Source organism: Giraffa tippelskirchi, chromosome 13, assembly GCF_054371585.1.
Source record: "Giraffa tippelskirchi isolate mGirTip1 chromosome 13, T2T-mGirTip1v1.2.pri, whole genome shotgun sequence".
In the NCBI taxonomy this organism is placed as follows: domain Eukaryota; kingdom Metazoa; phylum Chordata; class Mammalia; order Artiodactyla; family Giraffidae; genus Giraffa; species Giraffa tippelskirchi.
The window spans coordinates 117,055,305-117,060,684 of record NC_137287.1 but is presented as its reverse complement, the minus strand read 5'-3'; positions in this window follow the sequence as shown (position 1 = coordinate 117,060,684).

Here is a 5,380-nt window from a genome sequence, read left to right as displayed (position 1 = left end):
ATGATTATGGAGCTAATCTAGGTAAACTGATCATGGCATCTGGTCCCATCACTTCATGGGAAATAGATGGGGAAACAGTGGAAACAGTGTCAGACTTTATTTTTTTGGGCTCCAGAATCACTGCTGATGGTGACTGCAGCCATGAAATTAAAAGACGCTTGCTCCTTGGAAGGAAGGTTATGGCCAACCTAGATAGCATATTGAAAAGCAGAGACATTACTTTGCCAACAAAAGTCCATCTAGTCAAGGCTATGGTTTTTCCAGTGGTCATGTATGGATGTGAGAGTTGGACGGTGAAGAAAGCTGAGCGCCGAAGAATTGATGCTTTTGAACTGTGGTGTTGGAGAAGACTCTTGAGAGTCCCTTGGACTGCAAGGAGATCCAATCAATCCATCCTAGAGGAGATCAATCCTGGGTGTTCATTGGAAGGTCTGATGTTGAAGCTGAAACTCCAATACTTTGGCCACCTCATGCGAAGGGTTGACTCATTGGAAAAGACCCTAATGCTGAGTAGGATTGGGGGCGGGAGGAGAAGGGGACGACAGAGGATGAGATGGTTGGATGGCATCACCGACTCGATGGACATGGGTTTGGGTGGACTCCGGGAGTTGGTGATGGACAGAGAGGCCTGGCGTGCTGCAATTCATGGGGTCGCAACGAGTCGGACATGACTGAGCGACTGAACTGAACTGATCAGATCTTAGAAACACAGTTGCTCAGAGCATCTTACTACAATGATTTAGGGTTTACAACGATTTAGGGTTTGTATGAGTCAGGATTCTCATTTGTAACAAGTATCAGCTCAGCCTAAACAAGGTCAAACAAAAAGTTGGCAGGACAGCAGTAGTCAAATCCAGGGGCTCAAAGCTGTCAGTATGCAGTTTCTCTATCAATTCTTGGTCTTTCTTCCCATGCTGGCTTCAGTCTCCTGGAGCTTTCTCTACACACTGGTTCCAAGATTACCTCCCACCAGCAGAGCAACCCCAACAGAAAGAGGAAATTTGTTGTTGTTGTTATTGTTGTTGGTTTTTGGCTGTGCCTGCAATGCAGGAGACCCCGGTTCGATTCCTGGGTCAGGAAGATCCTCTGGAGAAGGGATAGGCTACCCACTCCAGCATTGTTGGGCTTCCCTTGTGGCTCAGCTGGTAAAGAATCCTCCTGCAATCCGGGAGACCTGGGTTCGATCCCTGGGTTGGGAAGATCCCCTGGAGAAGAGAAAGGCTACCCACTTCAGTATTCTGGCCTGGAGAATTCCATGGACTGTATAATCCATGGAGTCACAAAGAGTTGAACAGGACTGAGCAACTTTCACTTTCCACTTTGGCTGTGCCACATGACTTGACAGATCTTAGATCCTCAACCAGGGATCAAAATCTTCCCTGCAGTGGAAGCTCAAGAATTCTAGCCACTGGACCGCCAGGGAATTCTTGAGAGAAAACCCTTTTGACAAAGGTTCCAAAAAAAGTTGGAAGGCTCTCATTGGCCCACTATGAATCATTCCAAACCAATCACTTTGGCCAGAAAGGAGTGATGCTCTCATCTATCAGGCCTGGAACGTGCTCACTCCTGAATCCTGGGGATGGAAGGAGTCTTCCCGAGCCCCATGGACTAAGAGTGGAGAAGGGCTGGCTCCCCAGCAGAAAATCGGGGTGCTGTTGCCAGGAGAGGATGAAATGGATGCTGGGAAGACAAAATGAACAAACAAGGATCTGGCTCCTGGTCAGCTGGCTTCTGAATTACTGTTGAAACTGAAAGTGCACTGGTCACAAAAACAGCTGTAAGAAGAAACTGTCAATGAGACCCGAGTAGAGCTATTCTGTCCACTGAGAGAATGAATGAACCCATTGCGAGTTAAATCCAAGAGAGAGCTTACAAGCCATTTTACAGGTGAGAAAACTGAGATCCAACATCCTTCCTTACATGCCACCTTCTCAGAGAAGCCATCTTCACCACTTTATTTAATGTAGTTCCACACTCCAGTCTACCCCACTGCTCATCTGCTTTGTCTCCACTGCACTCACTGCATCAAAATGCTGAAGAGGTAAAATCATTCAAAAATATCAAGCAAATACCTGTCAAAGATTTTATTGAACCCATGAGTTAATGAAAGAACTGTAACAGGAGGGAAAGGGGCAGGGCACAACTTTAGAAAGAATGACATAGCCCAAGGACACAACATAAACTGATTAGAATCAAATGGGACCAAGATGGCAGACAAGACTAGACCTTGATCCTGAATCAGAGGTGCCAAGGCACTGTTAAAAGACCAAGGAGTGGGCGGTGGCCCAAAACCTGGAAATCTCCAGCCCTTCCCCAAAGCAGTTGGAATAATCCTCCCATTCATTAGCATATGAAATTACCCAGCCTATAAAAACTAACCATGCCACATTTTGCACCTGCCGGACTCGCCCTCTGTGATGGCCCACACTCAGTCTCTGGAGGGTGCTTCTCTCTGTATCTGAATAAATCCACTTCTTGCCTATCAATCTGTCTCTCACTGAATTCTTTCTGCCATCAGACATCAAGAACCCGAGCTTCAGTGGGTCTTGAAACCAGGTACCATGGGTTTTGGCTGGGTTTGAGTCCCAGCCACATGGTTCAAGTCCCAAGCAGGGTTTGGCTGGGTTTGAGTCCCAGCCATGTGGGTTCAGTCCCAAGCAGGGTTTTGGCTGGGCTCAAGTCCCAGCCACATGGGTTTGAGTCCCACACTGGGCTTTGGTTGGGTTCAAGTCCCAGCACATGGGTTCAAGTTCCAATCTGCGGTAAATGGTTTCAGAACGAGTAAGATGTTAATACTGAGTCAAAGGAGACCCCCAAAACACGTTATATTTAGGCAGTCAGGAATGCTGAAATGAAACTGCTACTAGATGCAAAACGCGTCAGTGTCCATGGGCCACATGTAATGGTGGGAACCATCTCTTTCATAAGGCAGAAATCAACTGAATTTCCATTGAACAAAGTTCACTGCATCTCTGTGGCCAAGAATCATTTTCATTGTTAATCTGTTTGGTACAAATTACAGCATTGCAAAATAGCTAAAGACAAAGAAAGGTACAGAATCTTGTAGAATTAAATACCCTGAAAGGTTCCTCTAAACAACATCCAGCTTTCCAAAGGGCATTCAGTATATTTTTTTTTCAGTACATTTTTTTTTTTTTTTTACTATTTATGATTTTTCCTGTCACCACTAATATTATTTTATGATCTGCTTGATTTTTTGGCTGGAATACATTTTGCTTTGTTTTTGAATATGTTCAGAATAGGTTTTGTTAGAATTTGCATTTTTTTTTGTTTGGTTTGTTTTTTGTCTAGAATATGTCTCACTGGTTTACCACTGTCTCCCTGGTACCCAAAAGAGCAACTGATAAATAATAGAAGAACAGTAATAATATAAACTAGAAATAATAGTTCAAAGAACAAATGACTTGAAAACCAAGTCATGCAAATTTTTTAGTTCATGCAAACTTCCATCTACTTTATTAATCTGTGTCCAGCTCTTTTTTAAGTGGAAGGAATTTCCTTCTCCACACTTTTCTTTTTGTCTACCTTCAAGACATAAACTGGAGGGACTTTCCTTTTGATCCAGTGGTTAAGACTCCGAATTCCCAAAGCAGAGCCTCCCCAGGTTCAATCCCTGCTCAGGGAACTAGATCCCACATGCTGCAACTAAAGATCCCGAGTGCTGCAACCAAGACCTGGCCCAGTCAAAAATAAATAAGTAAATAAACTGACAACTGAAGGAATTTTCAGTTAGTCAGGACTCTTTCAGTTGCAAATGACAGAAACTCAGCTGAAACTGGCTTCAGCATAAAAGAGCACTTTGACTTATCCTTGGGTAGTCCACATGAAGGACTGCCTTCAGGTGCAGCTGGATCCAGGAGCTCAGACAATCTCAGTAGGAATACATCTTCTCCATTCCTCATCCCTGATTTCCTTCATTTTGACTTCATACTCAGAGATATTCAGGGGCCCCTGGTAGCTCTAACTTTATATTCAGTTTAGTAACCCCTGCAAATGGAAGCTTCAAGCAACAGCCCAGGGCTGAATCTCTGTGGTTCTGATAAGCTCAGTTTTTGGTCTCTTGAACTGATCACTGTGGTCAGGATGTCAGATGTTCTGATTAGCCAAGACTTGTCACATGCCCACTCCTAGAGCCAAAGTGTATGGTCAATTCCTACTACTTGCATGAACTGAGAGTGAAGAGGAGGTGAGTTTCCCAAAGGAAAATCAGGGTGCTGTTGATTAGACATAATTTGATTGTAGATGCTGTTTACTCAAATTTTAGACTCAATGGCCATCAGGACATAGTCTTCTTGAGCACCCTGCTAGGTGCAAGCAGGCTGCTACTTTTGGTACCAGGAGATTTGGTTTTCTAGAGTTCATCCATCAGCTTTGCCCCTATACACACACACAGCAGAAGCTGGAATTTCAGGAAAATGGAACGCATATCAACACTGCCACACCCTGCATAGGGTTGAATAGTATCTCCCCCAAATTTATATCTACTCAGAACCTCAGAATGTGACCTTCTTCCAAAATAGGGTGTTTGCTGACATAATCAAGTTACCTCTCTAAGTTCTCAGCTGGAATCCCTATAACAAAAGACTGATCAACAAGAGAAAAGCACTAAAATGTATTGACTGTGTAAGTTTTACAGGACACAGAAGTCTATAAGAAAATGAAGACCCAAAGAAACAGTTTAACTTGGCTGATTTTACCCTAGGTAGAAAACTGGGGGAAACAGCACAGCTTGTTTGTTCCGATTTCCTCTGTCTTCAGAGAAAAGGACACTCCTTTCCTCCAGGTAGAGGGTGGGTACCTCTCACCTGAGGGTCTTATGACCTGGCTTCAGGGAAGGTCAGAGAGTCCTTTCTACTTCTGCTGTTTCTCAAACTCCTTCAGCTTAAAATACTCAGTATGTCTAAGTGCCATATTTAGGCAGTAGTGTATCAGTAAGATGAAGTCATAGTGACTAGAATGGGCTCAAACCCAATGAGTGGTTTCCTAAGCGGAGAGACACAGACTCACAGAGAAGGCATGAGATGAGGGAGGCAGAGACAGGAGTGATGCAGCTACAAGCCAAGGAAAGCCAAGGGTGGCACACAGCTACCAAAAGCCAGGAAAGAGGCATGAAATAGAGCCTCCTTCAGAACCTCCAGAAGGAACCAAACATGCAACACCTTAATTTTGGATTTCTAGCCTCCATAAGTGTGAGAGGCTAAACTTCTATTGCTTTTAACTACCAAGCCTGGGGTAGGTCTTTGTCACAGCAGCTGTGAGACATGATACACACTTGTTACAATTTCTAAAGAGGGAGCAATGAGTTCAGTCTCATCTTTGAGTTCATGAAAATGTATTTTCTTCTGAAAGCCTCACTGGT